Source organism: Engystomops pustulosus, chromosome 6, assembly GCF_040894005.1.
Source record: "Engystomops pustulosus chromosome 6, aEngPut4.maternal, whole genome shotgun sequence".
Lineage (NCBI taxonomy): Eukaryota > Metazoa > Chordata > Amphibia > Anura > Leptodactylidae > Engystomops > Engystomops pustulosus.
The window spans coordinates 11,683,932-11,699,893 of NC_092416.1; positions in this window are offsets into that span (position 1 = coordinate 11,683,932).

The following is a 15,962-nucleotide window of genomic DNA, read 5'->3' on the forward strand; positions in this document are numbered from 1 at the left end:
GAAGAGGTGCAGGAAGTAACATGAAGCCCTAGAGAAGAGGTGCAGGAAGTAACATGGGGCCCAGAGAAGAGGTGCAGGAAGTAACATGTGGTCCCAGAGAAGAGGTGCAGGAAGTAACATGAAGCCCTAGAGAAGAGGTGCAGGAAGTAACATGTGACATCAGAGTAGAGGTGCAGGAAGTAACATGTGGCCCCAGAGAAGAGGTGCAGAAAGTAACATGGGCCCCAGAGAGAAGGTGCAGGAAGTAACATGTGGCCCCAGAAAAGAGTTGCAGGAAGTAACATGGGGCCCCAGAGAAGAGGTGCAGAAAGTAACATGGGGCCAAGAGAAGAGGTGCAGGAAGTAACATGGGGCCAAGAGAAGAGGTGCAGGAAGTAACATGGAGCCCAGAGAAGAGATGCAGGAAGTAACATGGGGCCCCAGAGAAGAGGTGCAGGAAGTAACATGTGGCCCAGAGAAGGGGTGCAGGAAGTAACATGTGGCCCAGAGAAGAGGCGCAGGAAGTAACATGGAGCCCAGCGAAGAGATCCAGGAAGTAACATGTGGCCCAGAGAAGAGGTGCAGGAAGTAACATTGGACCCCAGAGAATAGGTGCAGGAAGTAACATGGGGCCCAGAGAAGAGATGCAGGAAGTAACATTGGACCCCAGAGAATAGGTGCAGGAAGTAACATGGGGCCCCAGAGAAGAGGTGCAGGAAGTAACATGGGGCCAAGAGAAGAGATGCAGGAAGTAACATTGGACCCCAGAGAATAGGTGCAGGAAGTAACATGGGGCCCCAGAGAAGAGGTGCAGGAAGTAACATGGGGCCAAGAGAAGAGGTGCAGGAAGTAACATGGAGCCCAGAGAAGAGATGCAGGAAGTAACATTGGACCCCAGAGAATAGGTGCAGGAAGTAACATGGGGCCCCAGAGAAGAGGTGCAGGAAGTAACATGGGGCCAAGAGAAGAGGTGCAGGAAGTAACATGTGGCCCCAGAGAAGAGGTGCAGGAAGTAACATGGAGCCCCAGAGAAGAGGTGCAGGAAGTAACATGGAGCCTAGAGAAGAGTTGCAGGAAGTAACATGGGACCCCAGAGAAGAGGTGCAGAAAGTAACATGGGGCCCCAGAGAAGAGGTGCAGGAAGTAACATGGGGCCAAGAGAAGAGGTGCAGGAAGTAACATGGGGCCAAGAGAAGAGGTGCAGGAAGTAACATGGGCCCCAGAGAAGAGGTGCAGGAAGTAACATGGGTCCCCAGAGAAGAGGTGCAAGAAGTAACATGGGGCCCCAGAGAAGAGGTGCGCGAAGTAACATGGGACCCCAGAGAAGAGATGCGGGAAGTATCATGGGGCCAAGAGAAGATGTGCAGGAAGTAACATGGGGCCCCAGAGAAGAGGTGCAGGAAGTAACATGGGCCCCAGAGAAGAGGTACAGAAAGTAACATGGGGCCAAGAGAAGAGGTGCAGGAAGTAACATGGAGCCCAGAGAAGAGGTGCAGGAAATAACATGGAGCCCAGAGAAGAGGTGCAGGAAGTAACATGGAGCCCAGAGAAGAGGTGCAGGAAGTAACATGGAGCCCAGAGAAGAGGTGCAGGAAGTAACATGGAGCCCAGAGAAGAGGTACAGGAAGTAACATGGGCCCCAGAGAAGATTTGCAGGAAGTAACATGTGACCCAGAAAAGGGGTGCAGGAAGTAACATGGAGCCCAGAGAAGAAGTGCAGGAAGTAACATGTGGCCCAGAGAAGGGGTGCAGGAAGTAACATGTGGCCCAGAGAAGGGGTGCAGGAAGTAACATGGAGCCCAGAGAAGAGGTGCAGGAAGTAACATGTGGCCCAGAGAAGGGGTGTAGGAAGTAACATGTGGCCCAGAGAAGGGGTACAGGAAGTAACATGGAGCCCAAGGGAAGAGGTGCAGGAAGTAACATGGAGCCCAGAGTAGAGGTGCAGGAATTAACATGGGGTCAAGAGAAGAGGTGCAGGAAGTAACATGGGGCCCCAGAGAAGAGGTGCAGGAAGTAACATGGAGCCCAGAGAAGAGGTGCAGGAAGTAACATGGAGCCCAGAGAAGAGGTGCAGGAAGTAACATGGGGCCCCAGAGAAGAGGTGCAGGAAGTAACATGGGGCTCCAGAGAAGAGGTGCAGGAAGTAACATGGGGCCCCAGAGAAGAGGTGCAGGAAGTAACATGGGGCTCCAGAGAAGAGGTGCAGGAAGTAACATGGGGCCCCAGAGAAGAGGTGCAGGAAGTAACATGGAGCCCAGAGAAGAGGTGCAGGAAGTAACAAGATTCTAGGTTAGACAGAAAATGAAGGCTGTCTTTATCTCCAGTGATGAGACGGTCAGCACCTCGGATAGCTCCAGCTCCAGCACAATACAAGACTAAATTGTGGACCTCCAGCTGTTGTTATACTACAAATCTCAGCAGGAGCGGACCCACAAGGAAGCATCATACACAACAGGATGTAGATGTAGTGGATATAACACCAGCGCTGCACTCAGCTCTGCTACATCACCAGCTCCCCCTCCCTGTGATGGCATAATCCGGGTGCTGATATATCTGTGTATTACACCTGTACCCGCTATCAGGCTTCAGCAGCGCCAGCGTTATCTACAGGAGCGCACATTACTATTCCAGAGAATCCTCCGCACATAACTCCACAGCGCCGATAACACGGAAATCACTTCATTACCACAATGTAATCAGCACTTACTGTAATAGAAACACCCGAATTATCTACAGCAGGGGATCTACTAATACTCATCTATCTCATATCTATCTATCTATCTATCTCCTATCTATCTATCTATCTATCTCCTATCTATCTATCTATGTGCAACACCCTCGCCGATGCAAGGCAGATGAGTGGTTGCGAATACGTCCCACCATGTAGCTTGCAGCCTGTGTAGGGTCTGATCAGCCCCACATCAGGTCACTACATAACACTAGATAACACAGATGAGTACTGCAGTGGTAGATCGTCCCTGGCAAGGCAGGAGTTAATTGTTTCCTGTGATGTAAGATGTGTCATCCAATCACATGTGTTATCCTAATGTCTGTGAGCTGAGAGGTAATTGGAGGAGTAGCCACCACCTGACCAGTGGGAGTAACAAAACCCTGGTCAGGAAACTTCTAGAAGGAGAACAGGAACAGTTCTAGAAGAGAGTCAGACCCAGGAGTCTGAAGCAGACTGGAGTTAATCCAGTAGAGACTCAGAGGAGTCTGTGCAGCTAGCACACCAGACCAAGAGCAGGTGAGCCAGCTCCCTGCCTGAAGAGTGGAGCTAATAGCTAGTAGTGAGGAAAGGGGTATCATCCTACCTTTAAGGGTGATACCTGAAGCACTCCAGGACAAGCTGCAGCATTCTTCCAGGACACAGCTATCTCCCAGCCTGCCCTTTGCATCCAGGCTGATGATCTACATCCTGTGGCTCCCTCCAACTGCATCTCAGCAATCCACCATTCTGTTAAGGCACGTTGCTGCGGGTCCTGTCGGTTCCAATAAAGAACTGTAAGTTGTTTTTTGTTCAACGTCTGCCTCCGTCTGGTCCCTGCTACTACGGCTGTCACCATCACAGGCACCCTGTCCACCACACAGAGACTCATACTCTAGACACCAAAGGGTTGCCCCAGGGAGAACCGCTATAGCAGCCTCTCCCTCTTCATTTCTTGCCAACACCACCCTGCTGGAGACCTGCCAGGCTGTAGGACAGCCCTCCGGTTCCCCATACCAAGCACCGTAACACTAGTGTGCCTAGGCCGCAACCGCCAGCCACTCAGGTACTGTTGGCCCCGGCTGACTCCAGGCCCCGAGAAAAGGCTAGGCCCTGGTGGGGGATGTTGCACGTGGCGTCACGAACAGGATTTATACTTCTGTGCCTTATACTGGCACTATAGACTGTCATTTATTACAAAGACTGTGCTGCCTAACCCTGCTGCCATTCGGGTTTAGGCCCTAGTGATTGTGTGCATTACTACTTTGAACTGTGTAATATTGCTGCCAGGTGCTGTCGAGCACCGCTCCAGCACTCAAGAGGTTAAATCCCTGCAAAGAACTTTGTCAGCTCTGCTACATCCGGCGCTGCTGCGCCTGAAGCATTTACCTCAGAGGCGTGTGGCGCAGCAAGTATTTACAGCCCGCCAAATCCTCACTGGCGGGAACTCCAGAGTCGTCACTAGGCTCCGCCCTTTGCGCGAGTGGCGCGAAGTACCGTGGAGGAGGAGCTGGAGTGTGTGCGGCCGGCAACGAAGAGGGTTAATCGGCCATCTTCGATTTCGGCGCAGGCCGCGCCTGAAGCCTGCCAGCAGCGTGCGCCTCATCCGGAGTTCCGGCGCACGTGTCCTGCGACTGGAGAGCACTGCTGAGCATCACCGAGCCCCTGCTGCCTGCCGGACATCGGGAACGGAGTCCTTCATGCACCGGAGCTGTCCTGTCACCGCGGCTGATCCTGAGTGAGTACCGCTGGGGAAGTTAAAGGGGGGTAGAGATTGTTTCCGACGCTAGGTTATTGGCTCACCTCCCAGGGAATAGTGACTGTGTCTTAAAGTGCCCACGTCCCATTCTAGCCATCGCCCATAGCATCGGACAGTGTGTAACCCTACAGACTTCCCTCAGCTAGGCCAGTCATGTCCGCCCAGGACGAAGATACAGGACTGGAGCAGGTCCCGTCCCCTGGTCCCTCCTCAGGGTACCGGAGCATGTTAAGCCCTCCAGAGAGTCCTTTCACCCCTGCTACAGCCAGGGTCCCTGGGACCCCCACCATGATGCCTCTGACTATGCCCTACTACCTGGGGGCCCCCTGGTTACCCCACTATGAGGGAGAATCACATAGTCTCCCTGAATTCAGAGACAAATTGTTAGCCACCTTCGCCCTGTACCCGTTCACAGAGGAACAGAAAGTGGGCATCCTAACCGGGCAGTTGAAAGGACCCGCTCTCCGGGAAGTCAAGTCTTGGCCCCGAGAACAGCGTCAGAATGTGGTCCAAATTCTTGATAGGCTGCGCAACACCTTTGACAAGTGTACTGCCTCAGAGTTGAAGCAACAATTCTTTGGGAAAAGACAGAAGCCCCAAGAGTCCCTCCGAGACTTTGCCCTCTCCTTACAGGAGACATGGAAGGCCATAGACGCTGAAACCTCTGACCAAACCCTGAGGGAACAATTCATTAATGGACTTGTTGATAGAAATCAAAGGTGTCAACTAAAGATTATCTCTTCTCAACATGCCCAGGCCTCTTTTCTTGAGTTTAAGGAAGTTGCCATTGACATATTAGGGGACTGACCGCCTACTGGACCGCAGAAAGAGCCTGAATCCGTGGAAATGGAGGAATCTGCTCTAGCTTGCCATCCAACGCAGTCGACATCACCCACTCCTGCGGCTACTGAAGTTGCTGACTTAGCAGGACAGGTCCATAATCTGGCAGACACCCTGCATCAAATACTCGATCGGTTGACCCAGTTGGAAGTGACTGTCTCCGCCATGAGGAGGAAACCTCCAGAGAACTCTGTACGGTCAGCTACCCCTCATGACTCCCCGGCCAAACAGCGCCCAAGAGAAGCGAAGTCGTTAAGTACCTGGAGTCAGAAGAAACCCCGCCAGCGGTGCAGCTACTGCCATAAATATGGGCATGAAGAGGATGGATGTCGTCAGTTAAACGACAAACCCTTGGAGCTAAGGGACGACCTCCAAGGGAAGAACCTGTAAGTCCCCGAGATGCCAACTGGATGCCCAGGTTCGTGGGGACTCGCCCCATGGTTCATGTAACCATCAACGGAGTTACCCTACCGGCCTTAATTGATACCGGCTCTCAAGTGACCACCCTCCAGAGTGCTGCCTTCGGGAAATGCCGAGGAGGAGCATCCTTAGTCCAGCCTCCCAAGGCTTACTTGAACATTATTGCTACTAACGGAAAACCCGTACCCATCCGCGGTTATTGGGAGCCCACGCTAACCATTGAAGACACTGAGTTAACCAGACAGGGCGTAGTGGTGACACGAGTAACGGTAACTTCTCTCTGGTACTGGGTACCAATGTCCTCCTCAACTGCTACCCTGAAGTGCTGAAGGCTCTCCACGACTCCTTGCCAACAGTGCCCAACGGTTCCCGGAAGGTAATTCAGGAGACTATGCAGGTTCTATCGGCACAACAGAAGTTTGCTGGCCCTAATGGAGAAATCTGCAGAGCCCGGATCAAGGATCCCCAACCTGTCCGCCTTCAACCTGGGACTGAGACGTTAGTATGGTGTCGAGCCTGCTTGGGCGTCCAAGGTCAAGACTAGCAGGCGATAGTAGAACCTCTACCAGCTGATGAAGACCTGCCCATTCTAGCCGCCAGGAGCTTAGTCACTGTATCCCGAGGACAAGTACCCATTCGACTACTAAATGTGGGAGACTCCCCAGTGGATCTGAGAAAGTACCAGGCCGTAGCCACTCTCTTCAGCGTTCATCCTGAAGACTTGGTGGAAACCTCTCTGTCTGCCTCCCAACAGTTGGAACTGAAGCAAAGTGCTGAAGGTGAGCCTGCCGAGCAATCCTGGTGGCTTGAGCTCAATATTGGAGACGACGATTTTACTCCTGCAGACCAAGTACAAGGTGTCCTGGATGTCGTTATGAAGCACCACCAGGCCTTCAGCAAGCACCCACTGGATTTTGGGCAGACTACCCTGATCCAACATACCATCCCTACTGGCTCTCATCCCCCTATCAAGGAGCGATACCGGCCCATACCTCCAGCCCGCTACCAAGAGGTGAAGAAGCTGGTACAAGAGATGAAGACAGCCAATGTTATCCGGGAAAGTCACAGCCCATGGGCTGCCCCGCTGGTCCTTGTGAAAAAGAAGGATGGAACCCTTCGATTCTGTGTTGACTATAGGAAGATCAACAATATCACCCACAAGGATGCCTATCCTCTGCCTCGAATCGAGGAATCCCTGGCAGCCCTAGGGTCAGCTGCCTACTTCTCTACCCTGGACCTGACCAGTGGCTACTGGCAAGTGGCCATGGGGCCGGAAGACAGAGAGAAGACGGCTTTCACCACCCCAATTGGCCTGTTCGAGTTCAACAACATGCCTTTCGGGCTATGCAACGCCCCAGGCACATTTCAATGGCTGATGGAGAGATGTTTGGGTCATCGCAACTTCGAGACCGTCCTGCTATATTTGGACGACATCATCATCTACTGAAGACCACCTCCACCATCTGGCTGAAGTCTTCCAAATCCTGACCCAACATGGGTTGAAGGTCAAGCCATCCAAGTGCCACCTGCTACAACCTAGCGTCAAGTACCTGGGACATGTGGTGAGCGCTCATGGAATTGAGCCAGATCCAGAGAAGATTGCAGCTGTTCACGACTGGCCTACCCCATCAACCATACGGGACATCAAAAGCTTCCTGGGATTTGCCAGTTATTACAGGCGTTTCATCCCGAAGTTTGCCCAGCTGGCGGCTCCCCTGCAAGAACTTCTAAGGGGACTGCCAAAAGAGAGCCAACGTTCCCGAGTATCTATTGAGTGGACAGCCGAACGAGAAGCTGCCTTCCAGATGCTCAAGCAACGGTTGACTGAGCCTCCGGTGTTGGGATATCCAGACTACAGTCTGCCTTTCACCCTATACACTGATGCCAGCAAGCAAGGCCTAGGGGCTGTACTATCCCAGCTCCAAAACGGAACTGAAAGGGTCATAGCCTACGCCAGCCGTTCCCTCCGAGAACCGGAGCAAAACGACCAGAACTACAGTTCCTTCAAGTTGGAGTTTCTGGTGTTAGTCTGGGCTGTGACTGAAAAGTTCAAGGACTACCTGGCTGCATCCTTCTTCACTGTCTTCACAGACAATAATCCCTTGGCGCATCTGAACACCGCTCGTCTTGGAGCACTGGAACAACGGTGGGCCTCCAGACTTGCCAATTTCAACTTTACCATCAAGTACCGGGCTGGTAAGACCAATGACAACGCCGATGCTCTGTCCCGTCTCCCTGACCAGTGGGAGGTACCCTCCACGGATGCTCAGTGGGAAGATGTGGAGATGCCAGCGTTCTATGCCCGGTTTGTGCGTCGAGATGCCCAAAGAGTCTACTCCTTACCGTCAGAGGCCGCGCCAGCTACTCCTCAAGAAGAGTCAGAGCCCCCTGCGGAAAAGGACCTCTGGATAAGTCTTCAGGCTGATAGCCGCGCCATAGGAGAAGTAATGGACTATCTCTCTAGTGGGCGAGTACCTGAAAGAATTGTCTCAATTGTGTCGTCAGAGAAATACTCTGAACATGCACCAGGGTCTGCTAAAGAGAAGAACTCTGGACCCTATCACTTATGACCGGCTGTACCAGATTGTGATTCCCAGGAGGGGCGCCAAGATAGTACTGGATATGTACCATGACCAGTCCGGACACTTTGGTGCTCAGAAGACTGAAGCCACCCTCTGAAGGCGCTTCTATTAGGTCAACATGAAGCCCGACATCGAAGCCTGGTGTCGGGAATGCCCAGCCTGCGCCATCGCTCAAGGAGAGCGACACAATCAAAGGGCCCCTCTACATCCCATTGTGAGCCAACGGCCCTTAGAGATCCTGGCATTGGATCATGTGAAGTTGGAGCCCAGCAGATCCGGTCACAGTTATGCTCTCACGATCATCGACCAGACTGACTGGGTTCACGAACACCAGAGGTGCCTGGCAGATGCCAGAGAAGTTGTGGATCTGCGGTTGGAAGAGGCCTGAGAGAAACAAAGAAGGGACTTCGATCGTAATGCCTGTGCTGAGCCTCTTGCCCCAGGAGATCGAGTGTGGCTGCGCAACAACCATCCCACCAGTAAGCTAGATGGGCGTTGGGAGTGTGAGCCATACCTAGTTAGGGACAGTCTCTCCCCTGAAGTCTACGAGATTTCAAGAGGAGACCGTCCACTACTCCGGGTACATTGGAACTGGCTGAAGAGATGTCTTCGTCCTTTTGTCCCTATGTCCACACCTCTCACCTCGAACCCCAACTTACAGACCTCCTTGTGTTCACCTACCCCCAGTTTCTTAGAACTTGTGACTGTGCCTCAACTCTGTTTTGTTGCTTCCACTCCAGTAAGAGGTACCCCGGAGAGACCATCATCCCCACCGCAGTCTCCAATACTGCTGCCTGTGGAGGATGATCCGGCTCCAGAGTCTGCAGCCCCTGAGGCATCAGAGGCAGCTGAGACTCTGACTCCAGCGCCTGACTCAGAGGAGGACGATGAGGAGGTTGTTCTCTTCTCCCAGCCGGAACTTCGGAGGTCTCAAAGGGAGACAAAAGGTAAAGCTCCTGCGTACCTGCAGGAGTATCAACTGGTGTCACACAGACGGAGGAGGCAGGTACGCTTTTCTGACACCGAAGTACTCACCACCGAAGAAGATACTGAGTAACCCCTGATGGGCTGAAAGCCTTACCAGATACTGTGCTTATTGTACATATGTATATTTATCTCTGCTATCCCATTTGGGCTGAGCGCCCGCTAACCCTATAGAGCCAAAGACTTTCCTGGGACTCTCACCCTTATTTATCTCAGTCAGGAGACTCTCCTTGAACTGCCCACTGTCATGTGCTATGATAGCACCCCTTCCTCTGCCACAGCAGAGATTCCTACAAAGGACTCTGTCCCTCTACACAAAGAGGAGACCCTTTGCTTCTTTTATTGCACTTTTCCCCACATCAAGGGCTGTACCCAGAAGATGGACTTTGTTATTAAAGACCTTCTGTGAGACTTTTGCCAGATACTCCAAGGAAAAGTTGCTATCTCATTGACTTATTATATTGCACTTAATGCCTTCCTTTTTAGGTACGGACATTCTGCATGCACTTTTATGCCTTTTCCTTTTCAGGTAAAGAGACATTTTATTCTGCTACCCTGAGTAGCCTACCTCAGTAACGTTTGTAACGTTCAAGATGTGTACCCATTGGGCTCCTAAGCCAATGTGAGTTTACCAAAATGTTTGCAAACTGTCAATATATGCCAGTAGTTTGCACTAACCTTTTATAGGCTTTTCAGATTGTAGTGTGGCTGTGTCGGACCATCCAATATGTAAACCCTGACCGCTATCTTATGCCTCAAACCGAAGTTTGTAAGTGGGGATAGTCCATAAACTGCGGGTCCTTAGGGGACCGGGGGTGTTACAGAGATGGCACCTGGATGCCACTCATACAAGGGTAAGAATGTCAGTCGGCACAATGAGACATTTGTATAATGTCTCATTGGGGTAGATTTATCTAGTGTCTGAAAGTCAGAATATTTCCAGTTGCCCATGGCAACCAATCACAGCTCCCCTTTAAAATATTCATGAGTACTGGTAAAATGAAAGCTGAGCTGCGATTGGTTGCCATGGGTAACTAGAAATATTCTGACTTTCAGACAGCTTGATAAATCTGCCCCATTGTGTCAAATATGCCAATGTAATGCATATACACACACTATATATTGGTCGCTAGGGAAGAAGTGTTTATATAACAAATATACAGGCCCTGGTGCAAGGAGTGGATTACAGTACATGACACCACACCTTTCCTACTGTACAGTTTGGTTTAATGGCGTTAGTGACCAACTGTCATACTTTTACATGTCCTTGTCTTAGTCCGACACCAACCCAGGTGCCTGTCTCCAGGACCATGGGCGGTTTGTCCCTACTGATCCTGTAGCCTGCACTTCCCAGAAGTGCCCCTATCTACCTCTGAGCCCCAATCAGTCTGTAGTCGAGCCGAGGGCGGCTCTTTCAATTGCCCCGGGGGTATGCAACACCCTCGCCGATGCAAGGCAGAGGAGTGGTTGCGAATACGTCCCACCATGTAGCTTGCAGCCTGTGTAGGGTCTGATCAGCCCCACAGCAGGTCACTACATAACACTAGATAACACAGATGAGTACTGCAGTGGTAGATCCTGCCTGGCAAGGCAGGAGTTAATTGTTTCCTGTGATGTAAGATGTGTCATCCAATCACATGTGTTATCCTAATGTCTGTGAGCTGAGAGGTAATTGGAGGAGTAGCCACCACCTGACCAGTGGGAGTAACAAAACCCTGGTCAGGAAACTTCTAGAAGGAGAACAGGAACAGTTCTAGAAGAGAGTCAGACCCAGGAGTCTGAAGAAGAGAGGAGTTAGCTGAGCAGTAGCTCAGAAGCAGACTGGAGTTAATCCAGTAGAGACTCAGAGGAGTCTGTGCAGCTAGCACACCAGACCAAGAGCAGGTGAGCCAGCTCCCTGCCTGAAGAGTGGAGCTAATAGCGAGTAGTGAGGAAAGGGGTATCATCCTACCTTTAAGGGTGATACCTGAAGCACTCCAGGATAAGCTGAAGCATCCTACTAGGACACAGCTACCTCCCAGCCTGCCCTTTGCATCCAGGCTGATGATCTACATCCTGTGGCTCCCTCCAACTGCATCTCAGCAATCCACCATTCTGTTAAGGCACGTTGCTGCGGGTCCTGTCGGTTCCAATAAAGAACTGTAAGTTGTTTTTTGTTCAACATCTGCCTCCGTCTGATCCCTGCTACTACGGCTGTCACCATCACGGGCACCCTGTCCACTACACAGATACTCATACTCTAGACACCAAAGGGTTGCCCCATATAGAACCGCTATAGCAGTCTCTCCCTCATCATTTCTTGCCAACACCACCCTGCTGGAGACCTGCCAGGCTGTAGGACAGCCCTCCGGTTCCCCATACCAAGCACCGTGACACTAGTGTGCCTAGGCCGCAACCGCCAGCCACTCAGGTACTGCGGGCCACAGCAGACTCCAGGCCCCGAGAAAAGGCTAGGCCCCGGTGGGGGATGTTGCATATGTATCTATCTATCTCCTATCTATCTCATATCTATCTATCTATCTATCTCCTATCCATCTATCTATCTATCTCATATCTATCTCATATCTATCTCATATCTATCTCATATCTATCTCATATCTATCTATCTATCTATCTATCTATCTATCTATCTATCTATCTATCTATCTATCTATCTGTCTCCTATCTATCTATCTATCTCCTATCTATCTATATATCTCATATCTATATATCTCATATCTATCTATATCCTATCTATCTATCTTTTATCTATCTATTATCTATCTGTCAATAGCCTGCTAGCCCCCTGTAATATATAGCCTGCCATCCCCCAGTAGTATATGACCTGCCAGCCCCCTGTAATATATAGGCTGACAGCTCCCTGTAGTATATTGCCTGACAGCCCCTGTAGTATATAGCCTGATAGCCCCCTGTAGTATATAGCCTCCCAGCCACCTATAATGTAAAGCCAGCCCCCTGTAGTTAATAGAATGCCAGCCCCCTTTAGTGTATAGCCAGCCAGCCCCCTGTAGTTTACAGCCTGCCAGCCCCCTGTAGTATATATCCTGCCAGCCCCTTGTGATATACAGCCAGGCCCCTGTAGTATATATCCTGCCAGCCCCCTATAGTATAAAGCCTGCCAGCCCCCTGTAGTATATAGCCTGCCAGCGCCCTGTAGTATATAGCCTGCCAGCCCCGTAAAAAATATAGACTGCCAACCCCTTGTAGTCGATAGCCAGCTAGCCCCCTCTAATATATAGCCAGAAAGCCCCTGTAGAATATAGCCTGCCAGCACCCTGTAGTATATAGCCTTCCAGCCCCCTGTAGTATATAGCCTTCCAGTCCCCTAAAATATATAGCCTGCCAGCACCCTGTAGTCTATAGCCTGCCAGCCCCCTGTAGTCTATAGCCTGTTAGCCCCCTGTAATATATAGCCTGCCAGCCCCCAGTAGTATATGGCCTTAAAGCCCCCTGTAATATATAGGCTGACAGCCCCCTGTAGTATATAGCCTGACAGCCACTGTAGTATATAGCCTGACAGCTCCTGCAGTATATAGCCTTGCAGCTCCCTGTAATGTATAGCCAGCCAGCCCACTGTAGTCTGTAGCCTGCCAGCCCCCTGTAGTTTATAGCCTGCCAGCCCCCTTTAGTATATAGCCTGCAAGCCCCCTGTAGTATATAGAAAGCCAGCCCCTGTAATATATAGCCTGCCAGACCACTATAGTATATAGCCTCCCAGCACCCTGTAGTATATTGCCTGCCAGCCCCCTGTAGTATATAGACAGCCAGCACCTGTAGTTTATAGCCTGACCACCCTTGTAGTATATAGCCTGATTGTCCCAGTAGTATATAGCCTGCCAGCCCCCTGGAGTGTGAAGCCTGCCAGCCCCCTGTTGTATATAGCCTTCCAGTCCCTGTAGTGTATAGCCTGCCAGCCCCCTAAAATATATAGCCTGCCAGCCCCCTCCAGTATATAGCCTGCAGCTTCTGCATTATAAAGCCGGCCAGCCCCATAGTATATAGCCAGCCAGCCCCTGTAGTATATAGCCTGTCAGCCCCCTGTGCTATATAGCCTGCCAGCCGCCTGTAATGTATAGCCAGCCAGCCCCCTGTAGTCTATAGCCTGCCAGCCCCCTGTAGTGTATAGCCTGCCAGCCCCCTGTAGTGTATAGCCAGCCAGCCCCCTGTAGTTTACAGCCTGCCAGCCTCCTGTAGTATATAGACTGCCAGTCCCTGTAGTGTATAGCCTGCCAGCCCCCTAAAATATATAGCCTGCCAGCCCCCTCTAGTATATAGCCTGCCAGCCCCCTCTAGTATATAGCCTGCAGCTTCTGCATTATAAAGCCAGCCAGCCCCATAGTATATAGCCAGTTAGCCCCTGTAGTATATAGCCTGTCAGCCCCCTGTAGCATATAGCCTGCCACCCCCCTGTAGTATATAGCCAGCCAGCCCCCCCGGGGGTGGAGTCCTCCGGGCTGTGCCCACTACCCACTGTATATTACAGGACCTCATATCACAAGGCGCCTGGAGGTGTGAGGGGGTGCAGAGTCCTCCCGGCTATGCCCTCTACCCCCTGTGTATTACAGGACCCCATAATACAAGACGCCTGGAGGTGTGAGGGGGTGCGGAGTCCTCCTGGCTATGCCCTCTACCCCCTGTATATTACAGGACCCCATAATACAAGACGTCTGGAGGTGTGAGCGGGTGCGGAGTCCTCCTGGCTATGCCCTCTACCCCCTGTATGCTACAGGACCCCATAATACAAGATGTCTGGAGGTGTGAGGGGGTGTGGAGTCCTCCTGGCTATGCCCTCTACCCCCTGTATATTACAGGACCCCATAATACAAGATGTCTGGAGGTGTGAGGGGGTGTGGAGTCCTCCTGGCTATGCCCTCTACCCCCTGTATATTACAGGACCCCATAATACAAGACGTCTGGAGGTGTGACGGGGTGCAGAGTCCTCCCGGCTATGCCCTCTACCCCCTGTATATTACAGGACCCCATAATACAAGACGTCTGGAGGTGTGAGGGGGTGTGGAGTCGTCCTGGCTATGCCCTCTACCCCCTGTATACTACAGGACCCCATAATACAAGACGCCTGGAGGTGTGAGGGGGTGCAGAGTCCTCCTGGCTATGCCCTCTACCCCCTGTATATTACAGGACCCCATAATACGAGGCGTCTGGAGGTGTGAGTGGGTGTGGAGTCCTCCCGGCTATGCCCTCTACCCCCTGTATACTACAGGACCCCATAATACAAGACGTCTGGAGGTGTGAGGGGGTGCGGAGTGCTCCCGGCTATGCCCTCTACCCCCTGTATATTACAGGACCCCATAATACAAGACGTCTGGAGGTGTGAGCGGGTGCGGAGTCCTCCTGGCTATGCCCTCTACCCCCTGTATACTACAGGACCCCATAATACGAGGCGTCTGGAGGTGTGAGGGGGTGCGGAGTCCTCCCGGCTATGCCCTCTACCCCCTGTATAATACAGGACCCCATAATACAAGACGTCTGGAGGTGTGAGGGGGTGCGGAGTCCTCCCGGCTATGCCCTCTACCCCCTGTATATTACAGGACCCCATAATACAAGACGTCTGGAGGTGTGAGGGGGTGCGGAGTCCTCCTGGCTATGCCCTCTACCCCCTGTATATTACAGGACCCCATAATACAAGACGTCTGGAGGTGTGAGCGGGTGCGGAGTCCTCCCGGCTATGCCCTCTACCCCCTGTATATTACAGGACCCCATAATACGAGGCGTCTGGAGGTGTGAGGGGGTGCGGAGTCCTCCCGGCTATGCCCTCTACCCCCTGTATACTGCGGGACCCCATAATACGAGGCGTCTGGAGGTGTGAGGGGGTGCGGAGTCCTCCCGGCTATGCCCTCTACCCCCTGTATAAAACAGGACCCCATAATACAAGACGTCTGGAGGTGTGAGGGGGTGCGGAGTCCTCCTGGCTATGCCCTTTCCCTCCTGTATATTACAGGACCCCATAATACAAGACGTCTGGAGGTGTGAGCGGGTGCGGAGTCCTCCCGGCTATGCCCTCTACCCCCTGTATATTACAGGACCCCATAATACAAGACGTCTGGAGGTGTGAGGGGGTGCGGAGTCCTCCTGGCTATGCCCTCTACCCCCTGTATATTACAGGACCCCATAATACAAGATGTCTGGAGGTGTGAGCGGGTGCGGAGTCCTCCCGGCTATGCCCTCTACCCCCTGTATATTACAGGACCCCATAATACGAGGCGTCTGGAGGTGTGAGGGGGTGCGGAGTCCTCCCGGCTATGCCCTCTACCCCCTGTATATTACAGGACCCCATAATACGAGGCGTCTGGAGGTGTGAGTGGGTGTGGAGTCCTCCTGGCTATGCCCTCTACCCCCTGTATATTACAGGACCCCATAATACAAGACGTCTGGAGGTGTGAGGGGGTGCGGAGTCCTCCCGGCTATGCCCTCTACCCCCTGTATATTACAGGACCCCATAATACAAGACGTCTGGAGGTGTGAGGGGGTGTGGAGTCCTCCCGGCTATGCCCTCTACCACCTGTATATTACAGGACCCCATAATACGAGGCGTCTGGAGGTGTGAGGGGGTGCGGAGTCCTCCCGGCTATGCCTTTTCCCCCCTGTATATTACAGGACCCCATAATACAAGACGTCTGGAGGTGTGAGCGGGTGCGGAGTCCTCCCGGCTATGCCCTCTACCCCCTGTATA